The 26,929-nt window shown below is 42.6% G+C and overlaps 1 protein-coding gene across 5 annotated transcripts in view; it reads right to left on the bottom strand.

Annotated features, from left to right (window-relative positions):
* The window catches only part of Atxn1 (ataxin 1), a 394,410-nt gene that overhangs the window by 268,763 nt on the left and 98,718 nt on the right, over positions 1-26,929 (bottom strand). For all 5 annotated transcript variants that reach the window (XM_087896548.1, XM_087896549.1, XM_087896550.1 and 2 more), the window contains one exon: positions 17,262-17,383. The gene's annotated coding sequence lies outside the window, so the exon portion shown is untranslated. The remainder of the gene's footprint in view (positions 1-17,261; positions 17,384-26,929) is intronic.

Raw genomic sequence — 26,929 nt, forward strand, 5'->3', positions numbered from 1 at the left:
CTGTGACACCACCACGTCGGCCTGGTATATACGTATCCATCATCAGAATAAGAGCCAGGCTTCCGGACCCGATGCTTATAAAGTTAGGTGGTGAAGAGTCCTGGGTGGAGGAGGTCTTAGGAGGTGACAAAATGGTCATAAAATCCCCTACAATTAGCTACCATAACATGTAATTGGCTGATAAATGGCACTGCCAAATACTTGATTCCATCTTTTTAAAATCAGGTTTATATTTTCAGAGTCTTTTCTCTCCCAGAATTGTTCCTGCAGGAAGTATCACTTCTTGGTTATTGGGTACATTTAAAAAAATAACCTAAATTAAATTAGCTTTTCTACCAAACAACAGACTATGAACATTAAATGAACTCTTTGGAGAAAAAAAGAAAGAAAGAAAGAAAGAAAGAAAACACCAACTGTGCACACTAGAAATCAACAACCCTTCCACAACAGGCCCCTGGAACAAGCGATTTCCTAGCAGGGAAAGCCACGTTCAAGTTACCACCTTGGGTGGAAGAAAATCCAGTGTCTCACCCAAGAGCAATGAAATGACTCTTCATAGAGGTGGAGCAGGACGAGCTAAGGAGCCATCCCGTTCAGCTGTGCGCAGCTCCTGAGCAAGCCCTGCTATCCTAAACCCGACTCGAACTGAGAGAAAGTGTCAGATGGGGGGATCCCCTGGAAAATGGGAGTCATGCTGATGATTCACCAGCTTGGAAAATTCAGAACACAATCGCGGTGAGTTAAGCACAAGCTCCTTATTTGCTAAGTACCGAAGATCCATGTTTCCTTGTAAACACCTGGTGGAGGGAGCCGCCACGCAGCTCTTTCAATTTCCCATTTTGCGGGCTGGCAGGATTTTTTTCCCCTTGCTTTCTTTCTTTTCTTTTTTTTTAAGTTTCACAAACTAGTATGAAAGAAAGTTGAATATATCTAATTAGCATATGCGTAGGCACAGCTCATGCATATTCATCACCAGGGAAGGCTTCAGTCTACCAGGCCTGAAGCTTACAAAGTTAGGCAAGGGGTTGGAGAGGGCTGGGTAGAGAGGCCTCTTTATCAGCAACAGCTTACCACATTATCATAAACACCAGGCACAGGGTTTCCCAAGGGCTGTGCAAGGCTTTGGGGCTGGAAGACCCCTAACTTCAAGATTCTGCCCAGTCCATCAAATATGCACAGAGCTGCATAATCTCAAGGGTAAAGATCCCTGTCAGCCACAAAGACCTTATTACCATTACAGTCTTGTCGCCACTAAGTCACCATAAAGTCTTTAGTACACATTTTTGCTGACCTCAAGTGGCCAAACAGAAGTGTTTACCTGTGGTGTTTTAGCTAAGCTGTTAATGAATGCCATGTGTAACTTGCTTGCCTATCAAGAAAACCTATACTCCCCTGCCATTCCTTACACAGCAAAGTAGAGATTATGGAGACCCATCTTCAGGGCCCTCGGAGAGTACTTCAGATGAACACTGTGGTATAAGTAAGGTTAGTGGCTATAACCAAAAGCAGAAGTGATAATGACGTACGTGGTAGCCCTGCAACTGGTCCAAGGAGAGGAGAAAGCCCTTCAGGACACTCTGCTGTTTCCGCACCTATATCTAATGTCTGGAATCCAATCCACTTAGAACATTCTGGTGCATTTTGTTCCGCAGTGCTGGGGATCAGACCCAGCACCTTGCACAACCGAAGCAGGTGCTCTACTACTGAGCTATGCCCCTCGCCTTCCAGCACCTTCCAGTAGCGGCTAGAGGATAAAGCAAACCTCAAAGTCCGCCGACTTCAAATCCAGCCAGCCTACCGTTGTCCCAGAGGAACAGCATGCATATTAAAGACACTTGGAAAAACCACAGGCTGCGGGGAGTTGAGTTGAAGTTCTGCCTTAAGTCATTCCAAACTCAATTCGTTTTCAGGAAGTAGAAAAGACCCTTCTGGGTTCCTTTTCTTAGTGGTTTTTAGAGCTTCGGTGTAAGGGAAGTGCAGCTCCAACCAGTGATGGTATCTGCTTTCAGGGACTTCTGAAAACAGCACATTCATTCTGACGCATAGACTCACACTACCTTTCATTGTGGCTCATAGGAGATGTAAACAGAAGAACGGTGTTCACCTCTACTACAGATGCACTTCTGCTCTGGCAAAAAGGAATGCCTCTGCTTTGAGTCACATAGGCACCCGTGGGGAAGGCTGAGATTCTCTCATTTTCAAGGGTGAAATTGCGCGTCGCTGCCCATTGCCAGACAGAGGCAGGTAGACAGACAGCAGGACTAATTAGAAGATGAATACAAAGGAGAGTAAATGCATGTCCTGGGGAAGAGTCCCTGCAGAGTTCTGAACACTTCCTAGCAGGCATTTCAGAAATGCAAGCCTGATCGGAGAATATTTCAAATAATTCAGGCCAAATAGGGGTTCAAAAACGAGAGGAAATCAGAGCCAAAGATGAACAGGAAGGAACATGAAACACCACAGCAAAAGCAGGGCAAGCTTTTGTTTGACAACTGCTATTTTCTTTAGCTAACAAGAAGAAATGTTGAGGCTCTTCTCCCTCTATTAGATTCTATTAGAGCCTAGTTTCTGAAATTAGAATGGAATTCATAATATATTAGTAATTATTTATACAATCTTGTATTGATAGCAAACTCTTCCCAAAATAAAACCCTACTCGAAACGCTGCATTAGAAACACTGTATTAAATAAGTGAGCTCAAAATCAGTAAGAGTGGTCAATGATTGTAAGTCTAGCACTCAAGAAGCAGAGGCAGGAGGATCTGAGTTCAAGACCAGCCTTTGATATATTGTGAGTTCTAGGCTTGCTTACGCTACACAATATGACCCTGAATTAAAGAAAACAAGCAAACAAACAAATAAAACAACAACAGAAAGCCAACAACAACAAAACTTAGGAGCCAGACCAAAAATAAAAGACAAATATTGCATGATTTTGAGTGGTATCTCTAATAGCCAAATACATAGAAGCAGAAAGTTGAATGGGGAGTCAGGTATGTTAGCACATACCTTTAACCTCAGTTCTCTGCATGAAGAGGCAAGTGGAACTCTATGAGTTCCAGGCCAGCCTGATCTACATAGTTCCAACCCAGTCTTGTGTATAGAGTAAGATCCTGTCTCAAACAAACAAATAAAGAAAATAGGAAAAAGAAAAAGAGAAGGAAAGAAGAGTAGAGGTCTGTAGGGACTGGAGGAGGGAAGAGTAGGAAATTATGGTCCAGCAGATACAGTTTGTATTTGGAATAATGAAAGTCTCAGGAAAGGATTGCAGATGATGGATGTCCCACACTGGAAATGTGCACAATGCTTTTGAACTTGTAAGATTGTATACTTAGCAATAGTCTGAACGGTATGCAGGTGTGTACATACATGTTCCCGTGTGTGTGTGTGTGTGTGTGTGTGTGTGTAGTTGATTTTCTGTATCCATGAAGTGTGCCTCCATATATTTAACCAACAGCAGATAGAAAATATCTATGAAAAAATTTGCAACTATAGTTTCAACATAGAGGTGTTTTTCTTGTCATTATTCTCCTAACAATACTAAATAGCAACTGTTTTCATAAGACTGACATTGGTTTAAATATTTTAAGTAATCTAGAGATGTGTTAAAGTATATGAGGGGATATGCCTCTCTCTCTGTGTGTGTGTGTGTGTGTGTGTGTGTGTGTGTGTGTATGTGTGTACATATATGATGGGAATGTAACACAGTGACAGAGCACTGACCTAGCACGCATGAAGACTTGGTGTGGTATGTGGTGGCACATGTTTATGACTGAGGTTCAAGCCCTTGGCCATACACCAAGCTCATAATGACTGGACTATAATGAGGCTACTCTAAAATAAAAGTACATATATGTGTGGTGATATTTTGCTTGTGTTTTAACAAATGAAGCTTGTATGAAGATCAGAGTGCAGAGTTAAGCCATTAGAGGCCAGGTAGTGGTGGCACACACCTTTAATCCCAGGACTCAGGAGACAGAGGCAGAGGGATCCCTGTTAGCTCAAGGCTACCCTGGGCTACACAAGATTGAATCTGCCTAAAAGAGAAACAGAAATCACACAAAGGTGACCCCAGCCCTTGGGACGTCATGCCTTTAATCCAAGCACTAGGGAGATAGAGACAGGAGTGATACAGCTGGGCAAAGAGAATAATATAAGGCAGGAGACAGAAGTTCAGTGTAGTCTGAGATTTGGTGGAGACAGTTGCAATCTGAGGAGGCAGTCTGAGGACAGGATGGCTCTTTTGGTCTAAGGATTCTGTAGAGGTAAAAGGTCTCTCTAGTGGTTGGCCACTCTACGTCCCTGATCTTCAACATTAACCCTAATAACTGACTCTGGGTGTTTATTAAGAACAATTAGAATTTGTGCTACATATGTGTGTATATATGTATACACAAAAATATAGATAGATTATATGGGATGTCCTTCTGTGCATGTGTTGCTTTTATTGAATAATGAATAAAGATCTTTTGGCCAATGGATTAGCAGAGAAAAGCCAGGTGAGAAATCTGAACAGAGATATATAGAGAGAGTAGGCAGAGTCAAAGAGATACCATGCAGCTGCTGAAGGAGAAGGATAAGCTGGAACCTTACCCAGCAGGCCACAGTCTTGTGGCAATACAGAATAACAGAAATTGGTTAATTTAAGATATAAGAGTTAGACATATGCCTAAGTTTTGGCTAAGCAGTGTTGTAATAATATAGTTTCTGTGTGATTTTCAGGTCTGAGCTGTTGAGAAAGGAAGAACAGTCTCTGTTTACACATGGCGCCGAACATGGGGCAACCATGTCCACATAAAGCTTTAAAAAAGTGCTTCTAAATGTGCAAAAACAGGAGCAAAGTGCAGCTTCTTGGTAGTTACAAAGGTGCAGTGCCTTTAAAAAAAATGGCTTCCTGATTCATAGGCACAAACAGCTCTGGCTCTTTAGGGAGGTCTGACTATAGAGCACTTAAATGGGGCTACAAGTTGCTTAATGGTGACATAGACCTGATGTGTCCTTGGAGTTGGGGCAGTGAGCACGGTTCACAGAGCAGGTGGTGAAATACCTCCACTATGTTGTACTAGGCAGTGCCAAAAGCCAAAGCAGATTTAGTCCTAGCCAGCTCAGCATTTTAAGACATGCTCCTGGTCAGAAAAGGATTTTAGATACACAGTTGGAGAGATTCTGACATAAAAGACCTCTAAAGGAGACACAGTGTATTTTAAAATGTGCATAGTCTTGAGAGAGAGGGTAAAAAGAGTATATACAGTTATAAATGAAGTAAAATCTTTAGAGAGACAGTGAACATAATGTAAAAGAGTACAGACAGTCATAGATTAAAGGAGTAAAAATAATAAAATAAATACTAAATTTGTAGAAAAAGTAGAATAAAAATAAGTCACATGAAGATGGAAAATACACAGAGAGTCTAGATTATAATACTATTATGCTTTCTTTGAATTTTTGACTGGGAATGAGCTAACTACAGAGAAACATTTCATTGTACAGGCTGCTAAGCTAAACCAACATAAATATTTTAAAGGTATCTTGACTTCAACATTTGAGTTTTTAAGGACATGTTACTTTGGAAAAACAGGTTCTGCTTTTGTTTCTACAGAGGATTGGAATCTGTAGATTCCTTCCAGGCTAATGTGATTTGATGGAACAAGATCCCCTGAAAGGTCTCTGTGTATCTTAAAATACTTTGCCCAAAAAACTGTAGGAAGCAGTTCGGAGAAAACTATGCCCAAATTCTCAAAGTGATTGTTTATAAATGCTTGTTTTCATTTAAAGGAAGTTGATTATAAGTGATTAATGGTCACAGTCAATTTTTTTTTTAAAAATAAGGGGGATATAATATAGAAATGAATACTTTATGCTGGTACCAACTTTGGTCTATTGATACAAATTTAAGGTCAATTTGTAACACTATGTATATGTATTTCTCCTCTTGTTTAAGATATTATCTTTGTGCAACTCATTTAAAATGTAATATATAATTAAAATTACAGATTAACAGATAGTCATTTATAAGAGTCAAACTTGTAGTTATGTTAGTTATGTTTTCTAGATGTACAGAGATATATTTCAGGTAGCTATGCATTCTTCAAACCTTTCAAAGACTTACAGAATATGGCATTTAAAATGTTTTAAGATCTCAGAATCTTCTCAACAGTGAGACATGTTTGCTTTTGGCAGCACCAAATACTTCAGAGAGGTTGATGAACACTAAAAAACACATTATGGAATTTGCATTCAATATGATAAGGATAGTGATGTGGGCAAGAAACTGTTCTTGTCTGGACTGCTTGATGGTACGCTGTATGAGCAGGACATGCAGGACCCACAGAAAAGTGACTACTGAACAGTCCAAAAGATAGGATGGTCATTCAGGGTTCCTGCTTCACAGAAGAAATTGTCAGACATTCTGCAGGATACTGCCAAGATAGGTGAAAAAGCCTTCATGGAAAAATTTGCCAGATACTATGGGTCTGTAGGCTGAAGATGGATGCCCTAGCATTACAGAAGAACTATGGGTGACTGTTTCGGGCAGCAAGATGTCTCTGTCAATTCTAAAATTTTGGAAGTTGCTTACAATGCTCTTCCTGTTTATTTAGGTAATATTATATCCTGCTGAGGCCTTTGAAGATTTGAAGAAAGATAGTTATACTTTTCCTTTGTTATGATAAAAGATAACTTAAATATGAAACTTTAAACTCACAAAGATAAAATAGATGATGGTATATTTTCTTTAATTTTACCAGATATAACTGGACTAAAAATTGTAACTGTAATTCTTGCTTGAACTTGTTTTGTTATATGTAATTTTATATGTTAAAGTTAAAACCTTACTTTTTATTTAGACATAAAATGGGAGATAATGTGGGATGTCCTTCTGTGTATGTGTTGCTTTTATTGGGTAATAAATAAAGCTCTTTCAGCCAGTAAATTAGGAGAGTAAAGCCAGGAAGGAAATCAGAACAGAGATATATAGAGAGAGTAGGAGTCAAAGAGATGCCATGTAGCTGTTGAAGGAGAAAGACATGCAGGAACCTTACCCAGTAGGCCACAGCCTCATGGCAATACAGAATAATAGAAATGGGTTAATTTAAAATATAAGAGTTAGCTGTGAATTCAAGGCCAGCCCAGTCTACAAGAGCTAGTTCCAGGACAGGTTCCAAAGCTACAGAGAAACTATGTCTTCAGCTATTGGTAAAGCAGTGTTGTAATTAATATAGTTTCTGTATGATTATTTGGATCTTAGCCGTCAAGAAGTGAAAGAATAGTCTCCGCTTACAGACAGGCAGGCAGGCAGGCAGGCAGACAGACAGACAGACAAATGGAAAGAATATGAAATGACCAAGTTATAGACATTTTAAAGTAACATATCTGACGTGTCAACTGGGTCCCTACAATGCTTTTCCCTCACTGTCCCTCCTGAGAAGATGAAATCAGGCAAGTTCCAGGTATGGTTGGAGATGACACTAGTGTTTCCACTCAGTAGTAAGGTAGAGGTAGCCTGTGCATTCCTACAAAGGGGGTACAGCTGTGGATAAGCTGAGCACCTGCAAACCTGCACCAGCAGGATTACAAAATACAACCCTCAAGTGAAATACACTCAAAGGACTTGATATTTTAGCAAATTTTACAGCAGATTGATGTCACAGCACAGACGACCCAAAAATTTGTCTAGTAGATTATAATAGAAATCTAGTATTGCTTTAGGTCAAGTTTACGTAATAGTATCTTGTTGCTTCAGTGGCCATGACTTTTGATAGAGTGAGCTAAACTTCCTCTTTGAACCAGGCAGCCTTGGGAAGCCATCACTGCATTGCTTGTTGCTATGCATCTCAGTGCTATAATGAATTTGGATTCAATTGGACGGAAGAAGCAAAGTGCTTGCCTTAAATATCCAGGGCTCCTGCTAGGCTCTCACTCCCAAATCTATTTACTGTGAAGGGCAGGCTCACTTTGCAGGCTCAATCTAGGATGCTGGGCTCATACCAGTGGCTAATTTGACTGCCTCCTGCCAATGGCCACCTGCCAGCAGCATCACTTAGACTAACGCTGGTCCTGAGGACAGTTAAAAACAATTTCTTCCCCATCAACCCCTGCAAAGGCGATCACATCCTTGTGGGGCTTTGGTGGGAAGCAAGGGGCTATCTGCTTAGCAACAAGAGCTTAAGCCAGGAGAAGAAATCATTGTGTAGAGACTGAGAACAGTGGGCAGACTAGGGCTTGGGGTTTGAATTCTAGCATCACAAGCTACAAGCTGGGTCACACTCTCCAGTCCCAATGGCCCCTTCCATTATACTAACGTATAACTTAAATGTAAAAGTTACAGACCTGTTTTTAAGACACTCAGTGAAGATGTAAGATAAGACATGTACAAGAGCAACTTAATATAATACCTGGGCAGGAAAATGTACAAAGGGCATTTTCCAAAGCTTTGTTGTGGATGTTCTGGGGGCAGGCATTTCTGGTTTTTGATGTTGTTTTATGAAGCCACTTCCTATGCTTTCACAAGGAACCCAAATAAACTCATTGGTTCACTAAGATAGACTTAAATGAAATAATTTCTTTGAACAATTATAGGTGTTCTCTCTGGGTGAACAGACATTTCCCCACATCTCCCTAGGAAAAGCCACACAATGGTCTCTTGCAATATCTCCCAGTGCTCTCATCCAACCAATTATCCAGCTTTTCTGTATGCCCACAGGTCTGCTTCATCTTATCCAGTGGGGCTCACCCACTCTTTTCCCTGAGTGTGTACTTAACTACATTTGAAAGAAGACACTCAGAACAAAGTGGAAATTTTTATTATGAAGCAACTAACCAAACGCTGTGAAAACGTTCAATAATAACAACAACAAACCCCTCAACATTTTAGGAAAGCCTTTGCATGCTTTAACTCACATGGATTTTACAGCTCTGGGTGGTAATGTCTTCTTTTCCTTATGTGGGATGGATAAACTGAGGCTTGCAGAGGCTAATGACTTGCTCAACATGCTGCAGGAAAGTACTGTCTGTAGATAGGCTGTACAATTAATCTTGATGGACAGTTTAACAGGAACCGGAGTCACCTAGGAGACACACTTCTGAGTCTGTCTGTGAGGGTGTTTCCAGAGGAACTTAAATGAGGTGGGAAGACACCCTCCCCTGGGAACATGGGTGGTATCCTCCCATGGGCTGGGGTCCCCTGAAGAATAAAAAGGAGAGAGTGGAGTTCCAGCAGTCATCTCTGCTTCCTGGACACAGTCTACCCCTGTCACCCCCGCTTTGAGCTTCTCTGGCTGCCGGGCCTTATTTATTCATCATGACAGGCTGCTCCCTCAAGCCATGAGCCAAAATCAACCCTTCCATCCTTGCTGGCTTTGTCAGGTCATCTGCCACAACCATGAGGACAGTAACTCATACACAGATCCTAGTTCCTTTCTCCTTTACACGTTCCCTAATCAAAGCTTCTATACTAAAATATATATAGAGACATTTTAGAGATGGATTAACCAGAGATGGAAATCAGGGTCCTATCCCTCTCATAGACACTTCTGCCCATGCTAACAAAAATCAGGCATCCCTGGATCAGCTGTAGCCACAATATCACCATACGGATTGGTCTAGACAATCTGTAGAGGGCAGTTTTGGATGAGAGCCTGCTCTATTAGAAAGTAGCTGAAGCTATAATGAAAATGGCAGAAATCTGTTGCCTTCCTGAGTGTTTGTCACTAGGTGTTTGGGATCAGAAAAAGAGTAATAGAAGAGTCAGTACCTCCTCAGAAATGATACATGGCAACAGATGGCTCAGCAGCTAAAAGTGCCTGCTGCCAAGGCTGATGACCTGAGTTCGAGCCCCAGGACCTATGTGGCTGTAGGAGAGAGCTAACTCCTGCCAGTTATCCTCTGACCTCCACTCTGGAGCTCGCGCACAATCATACACATGCCCACACAAAATAAACAAACTCATCAAAACGCCGAGAAAAGAAAGCGAAAACCGTGAGTTTTAGTGCTTCGACTGTGTGAAACAGACAAGCATCAAATTCTACAAAATGCTATGAAATGATATGATGTTTAATGTGTCCACGCCAGTCTGTAATCAGCACAGGAGGACTGATTCCTTGATTCCTCCAGGCACAGATCACAGAGAGATGGGAGGTTACTGCGGAATGGCATGCAAAAGCAGAAACTAAGGAGACCTGGGCAAGTTTCAAGGTGAAAATTACCACTTCTGACTCACTGATGCAAACTGAAGAACCAATAGGAAAAATCTGCTGTATGTATCTGTTGTACATAGAATTGAGCACACACACACATATGAAAATATATCTTAAAAGACATGTAACTGCAGGTTGGAGAGATGACTCAGTGGTTAAGAACCCTTCCTGCTCTTCCAGAGAACTGGAGTTCAGTTCCCAGCACCTGTATTGGGGTGGGGGTGGGGCTCACAATTCTCTGTAGCTCTAGCCCCACAGACAACCACACACATATACATCCACATAAATAAAAATAATAACATCCTTTAAAAATACATATAATATGCATCACAGACTCACTGTCAAAAATGCAAACACCTTGTTTACAATGCAAAATGTGCGTTTTTTGAGTGACATTTTTTAATGTGATATTTAAAAAACAGCCCTACTTCTTTCATAAAGAAACTCTTAGAGAATAAAAATTAATTTTGGAGAAGACCTTTCATTTACTTAAGCCAAGATTTTTTTCTCCTTTGGTATTTTAGCCAAATAGAATTCTTAGAAATGGGGAGGGAAAAAAAAAAAGCAACAAGCACATTCCTAGAGCAGGGTAGCCTTTCAAAACTGAAAATGTTACGTCAACCTTTTTAATGCTATCCAGTCTTGACTTTTTAAATTCCCTTTTAAAAAATCCCACATAGTCACAATGCAGACAGTACAGTAAGTACCCTTAGTATAGATCCTTGATTTGGTGGATTATCATCATCCATGTCACAGAATGCTACAAAGGTAGCTCCAGGTAACTTTACAAAGATGGTTGCAATGGATTAGAATCATTTCTATCTGCTTAATTTTTTACAGTACCAATAGTTTGACTTAGGTTGTTTAGTTTAAATAATTTAACACAAAAATTAAGCACTTTTATAAAATTATTTAGTCAGAAGCATCTTTTTTACAGTTTCTGAAAAACAACAACAGGCACTGGGAAATCTGGCCAGTGGTCAAGTGTTTGCCTAGTGTGTAGGGAGTCCTGGGCTTAATCCTCAGCCCTGCACAAAATCCAGACATAAGCACACAACTGTAATCCCAGAGTTTGGCAAATGGAAACAGAATGATCAAAAGTTCAATGTCATCCTTCACATTATCAAGATGGAGGGCAGCCTGGGCTTCATGAGCCCCCGTCTCAAAAAGCACCAGCAGCACCAGAGAAGAATACTTTTGGAGGTGCCGAGTCCAGGTAAGTGATGCTGAAGCCTACGAGAACACAAAGCCAGGGAGGAGAGAGAGAGAGAGAGAGAGAGAGAGAGAGAGAGAACATCTAACAGGAAAAAGCACAGCACTGTGAATGGAGGAAGAATAGGAAAAGGATGTGCCCAGCAGTGGACAGGGTTCAAGTTGCCCATGGACTTCTCTGAATGAGAAGTCCACGGAACCAAATGGGATAACCTCAACTTCAGATTTAGCCTCAAGTTCAAAGGGTCCATGTGATTTCTGGTTGAAGTCATATGAAGGGGATCTGTAAATAACTGAGTTTGGAATCTGAAGAGATGGAAATGTTAATGATATTCACTGGCACAGAGTGGACACACACACACTCTCACACATGCACGCACGCACACACACACACACACACACACACACACATGTACTCACATATGCACACCAAGGAAAGCACACAAAGTAACAGGACGTGGTTTTCCCATTTCTTTCAGTGATATCTGCACAGGCAGCAGCAGTTAAAATTCTAGTTTCTTTTGGTGCACAGAAAATACCTCCCTTCAAAGCTCTCAGATTGTCACTGAAGAAGAGGACACATCAAGTCAGTCTACCCTTGCATCGCTGATCTAAGAAAACCCATTACATTTCACGGACTGATATGGTGTCACTCAAAGTGAGATGTAACTACACGTCTCCTTGGGACGACTTCTGCTATTAGGAGCTTGCTACGGCATCGGCTAGAAGAGTGAGCCCTAACACATCTATCAGTGGGCAGTCTGGGTCCTGCTTTACAGGACACTGGCATGGGTGTGTCACACTCCTCTAAGCTGGAACACTTCTAGAATGTTCTAAGCATGCCCGTAGTAAGAGCAGTGAGTTTGCTAGCTCCTGTTTTGATTTTTGAATTTCTTACTTCTCAGCCCAAACTAGCCTTAAACTCACTATGAAGCCCAGACTGGGTCCAAACTCGATGGCAATCCTCCCGCTTCAGCCTCCCAAATACTGAGATTACGGGCATGAATAGCCATCAGTGGGTCTCTTCCTACCTATGCCTGCTTACTGGTTTTCCCAAACCAGTACCTAGGATGAGTGTTGCTTTGAAAATCAGGCCACGATCAAAGCCACCCCATGTTAAGTGGCACGGAGCCACACGGGTTCTATCTAGGCGGATCCTCAGCTTGTAAGACTGGCTTTTCTTTTGCCCACTTGTAAGAAAATATGGATTCTAAGAAGGAAATACTCCATGTACTATTAAAGACCCCCAAATCAGAAATGCGAGGCCAGATGTGGTGGTTCACACCTGCAATTCCATCCCATGAGTCAGGTGCAGAAGGGTCACTGCGAGTTTGAGGCCCGCATGCTTAACATAACGAGTTCTAGGCCACTCATGCCTACACAGCCAGACTTTGTCATCTGATACTAGAATAAAACCTCAAGTTTTAAGTTTTCTTTAATTGGCTATTCTTCTACCCAAGAGCCTTTTAAGAAAGGCTCAGATATATGTGTGCAACCAACTGTTCATTCCTATCCTGCAACTGACAATTGGGACACGTCTCTTCTGTATCACGGAACATCTCTCACACCTACCCCAACTTGAATGAAAAAAAAAAACCACTCGGGGAAATCCACCAGCTCTCCATGAATCTCATGTTCAAGTCTTCTGTGCCCTTGGTCTTGCTTTAGGAACGCACGCTTGTTTGTCTGTGCTTAGCTGAGAATATGAGAAGAATCTAGCTGGTTACACTTTTTCTCTTTTTAATCTCCTAAACAGAATGAAAAGACAAAAAGTGTATCCCAGACACAGAGTGCCTGTTTAACATGCACATGGCCACTGGCTCCATTCCAACATCAAAACCTAAAGCTGTAATGGACACTTGGGAGAATATGCTTTTCCAACATGGTACTTGAGTGTGTCTTCTCACACGTTATTTATGAGCAGCCTGACTTCTATGGGCAAACCTGTGACTAAGTAATAGGTGAAAAATGCAAAGAACGCAAAAAAAATTTCATACCTGATCTTAACTACATATCCCAGGCTATCCTCTGTCTCAGTCTCCTAAACACTGGGATTATGGGTATGTAGCACAAAACCAGCATCAAAATAAATAATAAACAAACAAATAGATAGATAGATAGATAGATAGATAGATAGATAGATAGATAGATAGATAGATAGATGATAGATGCATTTGGTCATTATGATATTGTGAAATATATATTTACTGTTTATATCCATTTCCTGACTTACAACTTTTAAAATTCTTGGAAGTACTAAGTCTCCTTTGATTCTGGAATTAACTGACTGATCCTAGACATCCCACAGCTACAGTAAAGAGCACAGAGGCGAGACTTGAGGGTTAGGTCAGTTAGCCTCTCCCCCACTCTCTGGGAGGAGGAGACGGTGAAGATTCAGTTGACCATCTGATGCCAGTGAGTTTACCGAGCATGCTTACGCAGTAAGGCTTCCCTAAAACTCAAAGAGGCGGAGTCTGTGGAGCATTAAGATGTGAGGAGGATCCTGAAGATTAGCATGCCCAGAGAACACTGACTCTGCCCTTCACTCTTTCACCTGACCCCACACAGCTCTTTGTCCTGCTCTCCGCCTGTATCCTTTGCAACGCCACTTGGAACATGTCAGTATGACTCAGCAGTGGCATACAGTAGAGCTATAGCTGTAAAGAAGTATTTGCTTGAATTCTGTGTCAGTCTAGTAAATCCATTCAAACCCAGGCAGGAGGTCCAAGGAACACCCCCACCACACACACACACACACACCTTACATCTGGTGGGCCAGCAGCACCAATTAAATAACCCACTGTGACTTAAACCTCACTACAGGACTGAGCCTTCACCTCCAGGATCTTATCCGTGTATTCCTCACAGATGTGTTCTGTATTGTAACAGATGGTAGGAGAAACAGAGTTTGCTTTTCTCTATACCTGCTCAGCAATGGTTATCTCAACAGATACATTCATCCTGATGGCCCCACTCATCCCTTCCTAGAATAAGGAGACTAATACATGTTCTTCTGTTAGATCTACCCACCAGGGCTGCATGCAGACTGCTGGGGAGTTCTGCCAGAAGCATGGATATCATAGATTTCTTTGGAATCAAGCCAAGTCAGGTTGACTGCCCCCTTGGTTGTAGAATGGGGGGTAGAGCAAGTGGAGGAGGGGCGGAGGAGTCAAATGTCACCCCAGCAATCTGTTAACATGCGATTCAAACCCAGAGTCTGCCGAGTCTGCTGCTAGCCCTGTGGAGCTTTGATGTGTGGCCAGTAAGGCTTAACTTTGTCCTTTCCAGTGACAGGGTGCCTCTCCCGCCACCCAAACTGACCACTTGCAAGTTCCAACAGCTGAAAGAAATGGCACTTGGGATAAACCGCCAAGGGCAGCTCATGTGGCCTTGGGAACTGGCTGGTCTTTTGTGGCTTTCCTCCAGCTACCCAGCACAAAGCTGATGTCCCCTGTATCAGACCTCAGTCAAAGCTGTTGCCATTTCAAGGGACGGAGGAAAGAAACATTGAAGAGGCTCTGGCCCGGATAAGAGGGCACTTTGTGTGTTTAGCTGGAACTGGGTTCTGAGAGTTCATAGACAATGATGACTTTCCATCCCCCAAAGGTAAGGCAATCAAAGTAAACGTGAGATCTCATGATGGTTGCTGCCTACATAGATAAGAGAGCATTTCCTGGGAACCTTCCTCATACTCAGATCCTGTACCCTTTGCTGTGGACAAGAGGCCAAGGACAATGTTCACAGTTAGTCTCTAGACAGTTGTTCTAAACTGCAGTGGGCAAAGAAGTGGGATGAGCCTTCTGAGCTCCGCATCTTCCAGAGACTTTGATTCCTTAGGCCTGGTGGTACTGTGTCTATGACAACCACATCCTGGTGAATCGGATGCAGGAGGCCCTGAGATGAGACCACCATTGAGAAACATTGGAGTATGATCTGGGTCTTGTCCTATAGCAGAAGTCAGAAACCCAAGTGGGGTGACAGCAAACACCACATAGTTCTAATGTAGCACCTAATAAGTGCCAAAGACACTCCTCAAGAGGGTAGGTATACTGAGAACTTATGAAGAGAGCTTGGATTTCTGATTGGCAAGTTCTGTCTATAGAGAGTCCCCAGCTATGTCTTCAGCGGGTTTGTGACACACCATGGCCCATACACACAGTAGACACATGCGGAAAGAGATAGGGGCTAGCGTACCCCAGCAGACAGGAAGGCCACACGCTCTCTGGAACACTCACAGCCTAGCATCCTTAGATCACACCGAGTTTGCAATGTCACTCCGCTGAATTCATGTGGTTTCCTGCATCTCATATCTTAACATTTGTTCGAGAGAGAAAACGATGCTCTGAAACCCAAATACTGTGCCACTTGCTCTGAGGCAGACAGCTGCTAACGAGAGTGACATGTGACCATCATTTAAACTGCTGTGCACAGCTTAGCTTCAGGAAGGCCGTGTTTAGTAAGAAAGAAAGCCAATACATTCTTCTCAATGGAAAACAAAGTTTGGGGCTCCACGGCGTGAAGGATCTTGCCCTCAGTCTGTTACACAGAGATAACAATCTAGGGCCTCGGCAGGGATAAAAAAAAAAAAAAGACAAGAATTTAAAAGAACCTAGTCTTGCTTTATTTTAACATAAAATTCATGAAACACTCCTTTATTAATGTCGCAAGGGAATTAAATTATTAACTACAGAATCTGGAAGTCCTGCTTCACCAAAAGACAATGGAGATAAGAGTCCCCCAGGGGCTGGACCTTTTCTTCTACACTGGCTAGTCAAATGACCTCCCTCACTCCCTGCAAATGATAGTTTGCCCCAGGCACACAGTAAATTCCACTGAAGAGAACTGAAGACTACTGATTATTTAATGGTACTAGATTGAGCTTTCAATTTGCAGGAGTCCAGGGAAATCATGCTGGCACATACACTTCTACAAGGCAATCATAGCAAGCGGTACGTTCTCCCGATGCCCTTGACCACAAGTGAGGATGAACAGGACTTGCATTTGAGGATTGTTTCCAGGAAATACCATTAATCAAGACAAGAAAGCATCCCGAGAAAGCTGTATTAGTTTAGAATATAATTTGTGTTTTTTAAACCATGTATTTAAAGTGTGGAATGTTTGGGCTGTAACTCTTAGAACAAGCTTGTCACTTGGGGGACCAAGACCACCAATAAACAGAAGGACTAAGGTCTATCAGGAGGGTCACTGTATCCCACAACAGCTTATTATAAATTCTAGAGAGATCTGGCAAAGGTTGCCAACATGAAAACCGACCAGAGTTTTTGAAGACAATACTAATTATCCTGATTGTACTTTACACAATATATATTTCTTTCAAATGACTACACTGTGCCACATTTTTAAAAATTACTCAATAAGCTTTTGTTGAAAATGATCTGGAAACTCCCAGCAACTCCACCTTGTCTGCTCCAATGCTGATTACAGATTAAGAGTATCACCAAATACCTAGATCTCCTATGTCTGAGTCATGAATCCCTTACGCATTCAGCTAAATGGAACCCATGAACCACACAGACTATTCATTGTGTGGACATTTGTGGTTTTGCTGCTACTATTGTTTTGTTTTTTTTATTACCTTGTTTCATTTTCCCTAATGACAAAATGCCTTCCCCTGAAGTCTTACTATCCTGTAAAGTTTAGAAATAAACATATTAAGCTAATCTGGCTACTTTCTTGGCTCTGTCTCATAAAAACAACATTTTTAGGTATGTCAACATTTTGACCTATGGGGGAAATGGCTGCGCACCTTACTCACTAAAATATCCCAGCACACCAAATAAATACTGCCACACGAAACTAAAAACATGCAAATGCCAAGTCCTTTGGAATGACTTACCCCAAACCACTCCTGTTTCAAGCTCATTTGCGCAGGCTGGAGTCCACTCTGGTTTGCTCAGGGTCTATAGGAACCCTACTTCTGAAACTTCTACACAGATTCTTTCATGCTCCTCCAGTATGCTGCAGTTTAACAAAACCAAACACCAAGTCAGAGTGGAAATCGCCACTTCAAGCAGTTAGTGAATATGCAGGGGAAATCCCTGGGCTTTCTCAATGTCTGTCTTCTGATGTCACACAAGCAAGAAGTTACTCACCCAAAAGAAACTATCACACATCACATTGGTACCCTAAAATACTGGAAAGACAGACAGACAGATGGAAAGAAAGAAAGAAATGAAGAAAAGAAAGAAACGAAGGAAAGAAAAAGAACGAAGAAAAGAAGGAAGAAAGAAAGAAAGGAAGGAAGGAAGAAAGGAAGAAAGGAAGGAAGGAAGGAAGAAAGGAAGGAAAGAAAGGAAGGAAGGAAGAAAGGAAGGAAAGAAAGGAAGGAAGGAAGAAAGGAAGAAAGAAGTACAGGGGAAGATAGTATTTTCCAGTAGGCATGTGCTTGTGAAATTTCAAGTTTACCCACTGAAAGAAGGAAAGGAAGGCTTCTTCAGGTTTGAATAACTAAGTATAATAACTTCTAGGTGTCAAGGGTAGAAAGTAGAGGAAGTTTAGTTTTTTAAAAAAATTATTCATTCTGCCTGTTAAAGTCTAAGACCGCCTAGTGTGATGTTGTACACCTGCAATGCCAGTACCCAGGAGGTAGAGGCAGGAGGATCAGGAGTTTTGAGGCCAGCTTGAGCTAAACGGTGAGAGTCTGTATTTAAAAACAAAAAATACCATCTGGTTGTTGAGAAAATATTGTTTTCTTTTACATATAGAGCTTTAAGGATAGAAAAAAAATGATAGCACGAAAGAGAAAGGAAATTTCCATTTTGTACTACAAATGGGTAGTTGCTGGGTTTTCCCCCACCTGCATCTAGATAAACCTGATAAATACCATCTCCTCCCAGGGTGGAAAGCGCCAGGTACTGTACACAGTAGATATGAAACTAATGGGAAAGGTGTGCACGCCTCTTCACCTCTCTCCGAACAGCTGATGATGTCCACACGAGAGTGGCCCGAAGGGCAGCCATTCTGAAAAGTTCTTTTCCTGCCTTAGTTGCATTAACGTCTTCCTGTCCCCAGCTCTCCAGTTTCTCCTGAATCATGGTTAAACCCCACTGTTTTGCTTTTTGACAGTGGCCACTTGAGAGTTTGGAGGCCAACTTCAAAGGAGTCTGTACCCCGGTTTGTATGTTTGGAGAGTAGTTGTTCTTTATCTAGTTTGAAAGCCTGCTGGACGGTTGTCACCCACTGGGGAGGACGATGGATACATAATACTACAACTGTAATCCCCGGTGTTGGAGGAGAGATGCTGACGGCAGATGCTGTGCCCCTCCCTTCTGCTCTTAGACTGTCTCCCCTCTGCCCCGCTCTTCGCACTTAGTAATTAGTGTGTTCAGCCAGCATGTAGACAGGCATCAGAGCTGAAGATGGTCTCCAAAGCAAAGACACAAAGACCAAGCACGGTGGTGCATGGCTGCAGTCCTTACAGCTGAAAGATGACCACAAATTCAAGGCTCTTGTAGTCTATACTGCAAGTTGAGAGTGGCCAGGTCTGTATAACAAAAGCCTACCTCAAAATAACACTAACAGCAACAGGGGGAAAGAAAAAGGAAAAGTAAGGCGGCTCTCAATGACCCATTTTCTTTGCCTGGAACTTGAACAACAGATGGTCTCTAACACAAAATGGAGGCAACCTGGGACCTAGGCCCCCAACCATCACATGAAAGGACCCCTTACCATGTTTCAGCTCTCATGTTTTGGTCTGTATATCATGGCTTTCCACAGGTAGAGTATGGATAAAATTAGTTCTTCTCTAGCTAAAGAGTTGGCTGTAGTGTAAACAGATCTGCCTTCCATGATCAGTTTCCTATGTAGAATATTAGGAAACCAAGGCAATCAATGCCTAATCACCGCATGTAATGTTAAACTCTACAATCTGGGGTTCTAGAATGATCAACACCATTGTCATCACATGACCCACTTATAAGAGAGGTAACCTTTCACGCATCCCTAAGTCATTGGGATAGTTAATATTTTTGTTTATTTTCTTGAGACAGGGCCTCCAGTATTCCTTGAGCATACTAGGTAGCTAAGGGTGACCTTGAACTTCTGATCCCCCCCTCCTCCACCTTCCTAGTGTTGGGATTGCAGCTGTGTACCACCTTGCTCAGCCTATGCTACACCAGAGACAAACACATTGTGCCTTGCATGCTAAGCAAGCACTCCACCAAGCTACGTCCCTGGTCCCATAACTGACCCTTTGAAAGACTCTGCAAGTTATGGCTTTACGGAACAGTCAACGTTTTCTAAGAGGACTTCGGGGGGGGGGGGTTAAATTCATGCAAACAATTCCTACCGTTGAGAGGCAGAAAGTGAGGGGCTGCTGGTAAACATTCAGTCAAGTGACTAGAGTTTAGTAACATATAATGCTCAGTCTGGACATGCATCTGCCAGAGAACAAAAGTGTCCTTTTGCTTTGTTTTGATATGAACCCCGACAAAAAGTGAGGTTAAACAGGTGCCATTCATTTCATTTTCTGAGCAGTCTTCATGGCCGCTGTCTCACCCCCACCTTGATATATAGTATGAACAAAGTGACACAAATCAAGATAAGCCTGCAAATTCAAAGAAAAACTGTCTTAGGAAAGACATAATTTGGAGGGGAAAGGAAGTCTTTGGTCTCTAGGTATGTTATTCGCTGACAGCAAACTTTCTTCCCCCTTGAAACTAAAAATAGCTCCCTGTTCTTGTCTTCATTGCTCCCAACATTCTCTCTGGCTCTTAGAGAACTGGACAAGATGTCTGCAGCTTCATTTAACATCTTCAGAGCATCTGCCATCCGGCCTGGAGAAAGCCGTATACATCTTAAAGATACACAGGAAGTGAGTCAGAACTATGACTAGATTTGGGTTGGGGTTGAACTACTTATGTCAATTGACTCTTTTTTTTAATTTTTACTTTATCTTATTTTGAGACATAGCCTGGGCTTATAGCCCAGGCTGGCCCCGATCTTCTCGTGTAGCTCAGTATGTCTCCCGAGGGCTGGCATTTACAGGAAAGCTGTGCTCCCCTCGGCGCCCTTTGACCTCCAAAGGATATCAATCATTTAATGTAATAGAAAGTGGCTTTGAACCAGAGAAGCTTACCAGAAGCCTCGCATTCCTATTCATGCAGAGAGCTCAACGTCCTTAACAAAGAAATTCATTTCCGGATTACATTCCTGTCACCTGTCTATGAACAAAATCCATTTGTGCGTCTGGAGGTGGTTGGGGATTGGGGTAGTGGAAGGAGATATTCTCTGTCTGCTGAAGCCACATGTCTGGAGACTGGTGAAGCAATGTTCATGTATTTTCAGAGAGAGAGAGAGAGAGAGAAACTCATCCAAGGAGACAGTAATTTCCATTTTTCCTCATCCCAGGGGGCATGGAGTTAAAACTGATTCATTTTGTGACTCCCAGTCGATCCTCAGTTATAGCCACTGTGATAGTTAGCAAAAGAAAACCACCAGCTGGAGAAAGGGCACACACCTATAGTCCCAGAAAGCACTAGGGAGGCGGAGGCAGGAGGACACTGTGAGTTCCACTTAGCTCCACCTGGGCTACATGGTGAGCAACAAGCCTGTTAGGGTGTTACTATATATAGTAACACCTCGTCTTAAAAAAAAAATCAAAACGAAACTATACAGACAAAAAACAACTCTGAAAACTTTATGAATCTCCTTTGAAGCAGAAATTTCCTAAGTCAGGGCTGAGGTATAGCTGAGTGCATGGTTACAGATGGAGGAGGCCCTGTCCCCTATCCTCAGCACGGCATCTCCAAGAAAAAAAGATGTGTTTGTATCGCTAGGGATGCAATGCCAGGCTTTATGCATGCTGGTGAGGGCTCCGCCATGTAGCCATTCCCCCAGTCCTAAGACAAAGGAAACCCCATCTGCTTCCTTTCTTCATCACACCCTGCACTAACCCTGCCAACAAGGAGCAGGCTTGAATCTGGCCTCGCTGACAATGTGTTCTTGTCTGCTGGTTGGTGGCACTGTCAGCACAAAGTAAAAGGGCTGGATCAGAGGCCTGGTTAGTGCATTGCTTGCCCAGCATACTCAAAGCCCTGGGTTCTGTCCCCAGCAGCGCAGAAACTGGATATGGTGGCATATGCCTGCAGTTCCAGCACTCAGAAGGTAGAGGCAGGAGGGGCAGAGTTCAAGGTCCTCTTTGGCTATAAATTGATTCTGAAGTTGAGCTATGACACATGAGAGTCTTTCAAGAAAATAAAGAAAGCCAGCAACAATACAAAACAGAAAAAAATATATAGCCAGAGTCCCAAGACTGGAGGTGGGGGTGGGGAAAGAAACAACATCAGCAGGCATATTTGAGTGGGTGACTAGAGACTGTGAGTATGTACAGGGCTCAACAGAATGCTTTCCACTTCCATAGGCATTTGGGGGATACTTTTCTGGAGGGTCACAATCAGGGGGTGCCATGGCAATATAAGCCAAGCACAATAACCTTGCTATTGTGAGGCTTGTTTGACCTTCGTCTGACTAGATGAATTTTTCAAATAAAGTAGTCCCAGCCTCCTAAGCAGAATTGGTTCCTAATGTATCAGTAAAATTCCCTAAAATTAACTGTTACTTATAATTCAGGTTGTTTTACATATATTTAAATATTCTAATGGGAACACGATCTCTACAAATGCAACTGTTGTCTTCTGTGCTCTCGCTGAAGTTTTAGGAACTATCTTTATTACAATCAGACATAGACAACAACAATAACAACAGGAAGAAATGAAGAGTTCCCAGGGTGGAATCTCTCTCCTCAGTGGTGAAGGGGTAGTTCATTCAATAAATGCTACTGGGAAAAGTAGCTCTTCAATTGAAAAGAGCAAAATACTTTATTATATACAGAATAGAGAATAAAATCTAAAGCTGGTATGCCGGCACCAGCCAGTAATCCCAGCAATTGGGAAACTGAGGCAAGAGGACAAAGAGGTAGAGGGCCAGTATGGGCTATCTAATGAGATTGTATTTCAAAAAATAAAAAATAAAGATAAAGCTAAGAGGATGGAGAGATAGCTCAGCAGTTAAGAGTTCCTCCTGCCCTTCCAGAGAACCAAGTGGTATTTCCAGCATCCACACAGGTAGCTCACAACTCCAGCAGAAGGGGATTGGATGCTCTCTTCTAACCTCCTTTGGTGCCCACACACAGTATACATTCGCACAAACACACAAACCTGAAAATAAATATTTAAGTTAAAAAATAACCAAATTCAAGATAAAGCACAAAACACACTACACGCTAATACAGAGATGTGCACATGTGATATTTCCAGCCTGCACAAATACTTCACAAAACTGAAACCACAGAAATTACCGAACAACTGTAAAAAGCCTCATAATCTATGCCAAAGATGTTAAGTTTTACTTTAAAGACATGAGAGAGTGGAGACTTTGAATGGAGTGATCTGATGATTTGTCCTATGTATTCAAGACAATTCCGTTTCTTAGGGGAGGAGCAGTCATAACACAAGGCTGACCACAGAGCCACTTACTACTAAGAGCCACGTGAGAGCCCTGTCTGGGGGGTGCAGACCTAGAATACCAGCTATTTGGGGAGCTTGAGTTTCTTAATGGGAGTCCGTCTCCAAATTTAAAATTGGGGCAGGCTGGACTGGAGTTGCATCTCAGTCAGAGAACACTTGCAAGACTTGGAGACCTAGCATGTGCAAGGTCCTGCCTCTTGAGCTGGTGGGGTTCCAGATGCTTTGGCAAAGTCATGTTGATAAGCTATGTGAGAGGAAGTCAAAGGCTCTTCCTAGTTCCTGGTCTAGTCACCTCTGAGAACCCAGCTGCCTGGAAGCAAGTAGGGAAAGACCTTGGGAGACCAAAGAGACTGGTGGGTCCACAGTCTGAATCCAAGGACACAGGGTGGGAAACACAAATCACAGAACAGGGATTGTCAGAGGCAGCCTTCAACGGGTCTCCGGTGGCTCTATTTCTTGACAGACACACTTTGGTGACACTTGAGTGCAGATTAGAGTTGGTGACTTGCCTCTGAAACGTTGAGAGGGACAAAAGTCATGGGACACCATATCCAAGCTGGGGCGCTATGGTTTGGGTCTGAAATAGACCCCGTGTGTGTGTGTGTGTGTGTGTGTGTGTGTGTGTGTGTGTGCACACTCCATTCCCTGCTGGTGGCACTGTTTGGGGAAGTTGTGAACTCTTAGGACAGGAGATCTTGCTGACAGGTGGAAGATAATCTTATCTGTTATCTACGAAGCAAGTGCTTGGAGTTTTGACTTCCCGCTGTAGAGGGTGCCGCTAACTCATCCTTCGCACACGGGATGAACGAGCTATGCACATCTCCATCAACTGTTCCTGACCTCCGTATTTCTTCAGAGGCATCCCCAAATGAAGACTCTCATCTGTGGAACTGCCAAAGAAGGTGGAGGGAACTAGTTTGCCATTGAAGGAAATCCTTAACCTAACCCTTATCAGTCTTCATTTACTCTATCTGGCTGAGAGAAAACACTCTGCAAACTCTTTGCTGTGTGTTCCTACAGGAGAAATGTCCCCTTGACATGGAAAAATTGTCCTTTAAACTGGAGTAGTGGAACTGAGAGTTGGCTGAGTCTCTAAAGTACTTGACTTGTAAGCAGGAAAGCCTGAGTCTAATTCATTCCCCAGAACCCAATAAAAAAAAATGCAGGCATGGAGGAATGGTGATATAATCCCAGCACTGGGAACGAAGACAGGGGACTCCCAGGGCCCATTGTCACATAGTCTAGCTTACTTGGCAAGTGCCAGGCCAGTGAAAAATCCTGCATCTCAAAACCACAAAAAGCTAGCAAGTGCCCCAAGAAATGACAGCCGAGGTTGTTCTGTGGGCTCTACATGCATGTGCATACAAGTATATATACCCCACACACATATCTGCATGCACATGGATAGACATACATGCCCGTGTGCACACACACACACACACATTTGCGTGAGCACACAAACACACATGCAATCTCTCATTTATCTGCAAAGGCCCCATTCCACAACCCCTGGTGAATGCCTGAAACTGTACACAGCAGAGACCCTCATGTGTAGCTCTTCTTATGCATAAATATCCATGTGTCCTATTTTCTTTTTCTGTTGTTGTATTTAATTACTGTGACAAAAACAGCCTAATGAGAAAAAGGGTTTATTCAGATCATGGGTCAGGTATAGACCACCATCATGGGAAAGTCAGAGCAGCAAAAGCAGAACGTAGATGAGCACATATTTCCACAGTCAGAGGAAGAACAATGGGTACAGGCTGCAGCTTGGTCCCCTCTCGTCCCAGGGAGCGGTCTTTGCCATAATTAAGATGAGTCTTCCCATATTAGTTAATGTAGTCAAGATAATCCCTCACGAGATGCTCAGCAGCTCATCTCCCAGGTAATTCTAGCTGCTGTGAAGTGGACAATGAACCAGCCAGCACGGAATGATGATCTGAATGTATGAATTAGGAGCAGCGAGAAATTAGCAATGACTAATAATGCAATAGAACAGCATACTACAATAAAGCTTATCGGAACCTTTGAGCTATTTACTTCTGGAATTTTCCATTTAATGTCTTTTTGGGGGAACTCTGTTGACTGTGAGAAACTAAAATCTTAGAGAACAAAATTGTAACAGGGTAGGGTCTACTGTACTAGGAGTGGGGGAAAAGATCAAATATCAAGTGGAAAGGCCACCATGATCTGTTTGTTTGTTTGTTTTCAGAATAGTGGCAGAGAAACAATCTTCAGTTGGCAATAGAGAGCCAGGGAGGATTCAGACAACATGGCTTCAGTAAAACTAGGGGGACCAAATTGTTTTCAAAGCCTTTGGATTCTATGAAATGCAAGGCCTATTGTCCCTCTAGTTATTGAAATGAATTAAGACATCCCCATTTCTGCCTGACACAGACATATGGAATCTGAAAGGCAGAGGAGCCATCTCTAACTTGTGCCTCAATTCAAATCCAGAGTGGTCTCCCACCAGAAGGAAAGCGTGTCTGGTTTAAAGGATCACCATTCTGACACTCAGTAGGGTGAAGTCCATCACAAAACAACCAACACGGTTTTGATCCACACTAGCAGAATTCAGCCCAGCACCTGTGGGGCTCTGTGTTCACGGATCCAGCTAAAAGAGGATCAAAAACTAGGCAGGCAGGAACTGAGGAGACAGCTCAGCTAGTAAAGAGCTCTCCATGTAAGTAAGCAAAAGGATCAAGTTTCGATGGCCAGTGCCCCTGTAAAAACCTAGGCATAGTGACATACTCTCATAACTCCAGTGCTGGGGAGGCTCAGACAAGAGGATCAGGATCACTGGGGCGCAAGAGCTATCCAATCTAGCCAAACCAACAAGCCCCCATTTCCAGCAAAGGATCCCATCTCAAACAAATATCTGTACGCACATGAGCATGCACATGTGTGCGCACGCAGACACACACAGGCACACAGGCAGAAACTCTTTATACGGAACATTTACAGATTTTTTTTTTCTGCCACTATTCCTAAGCAATACGGCTCGACAGATTAAGGAGCGTTCACACTGCGTTAGGCAGTATGAGCAGTCTCAAGATGATATGAAGCACAGGACAGGAACTGTGTGGGTTTATGCAAACACTGTGCTATTTTAGTGATAGGACTTGGGCTTTGGGGATTTTGGTATCTCTAGAGGTCCTGGGACCTATCCCTGCAGACACTTAGAAACAGATTGAATTTCTCATGTTTTAACTGTTGGGGTTGCACTCATAGTCAGAAGAAACTAGAATCGGGGAGGGAGGAGAAAAAAGAATTAAGAAAAAATGCAAGAAACTCACGGCCATTTATAAATCTTTCACAACCAAAAGCGACTAAGCTCTCCAAAGTACATGAAGCCCCAAGAAGGTAGGCAACAGTAGCATTAGCTCAGGCAGCAAGGCTGCTACCACTTAACCTGCAATTTGGACACTTTGTATAAGGAGGAAACCATGTTGTCTTATGACATAAGGAGCAGATGCTACTAATTAACACACAAAAATGTCTAAAACAGAGTTAGGAAAACATATGAGTTTGGAAACATAAGTAGAAACAGCTTCGGAGAGTAACAGCCAGACAGGATACTATGACGGAGGATAAGGGTTGGATTTTTTTTTTTTTTTAGACAGTCAATCAAGCTGGTAAGCTTGCATAAGCCTTCCTGTAAATAAAGTATGGGCTTAAAGGAAAGTGCCTGATAAATATTGCTTCTTATTTTTTAAAAACAGGGAGAAGCATGCACCATATATAAGCCCAAGTGTTCACTGGGAGGCTATATTCCATTATAGAAGACTGTTATGCAAGGATTGAAAAGGATTTAAAAGGTTGGGGTAAATTTAGTGAATACCCTTGAGGTATTGACCAGAAGGCACGGCGGTGCATGACTGACACTCCAGAGCTAGGGAGGCAGATGGGGAGCAGCCAAGATCATCCTTGCTACATTGGAAGTTCTAGGCTAGCCTGGGGTACATGAGACCCTGTCTTAATACAAAATAAAACAAAAAGTAGTAGAGGCCAGTAGTCCTCAAAATCTTTGATCTTAAAT

The sequence above is a fragment of the Myodes glareolus genome, chromosome 14, assembly GCF_982192425.1.
Source record: "Myodes glareolus chromosome 14, mMyoGla1.1, whole genome shotgun sequence".
Classification (NCBI taxonomy): Eukaryota; Metazoa; Chordata; class Mammalia; order Rodentia; family Cricetidae; genus Myodes; species Myodes glareolus.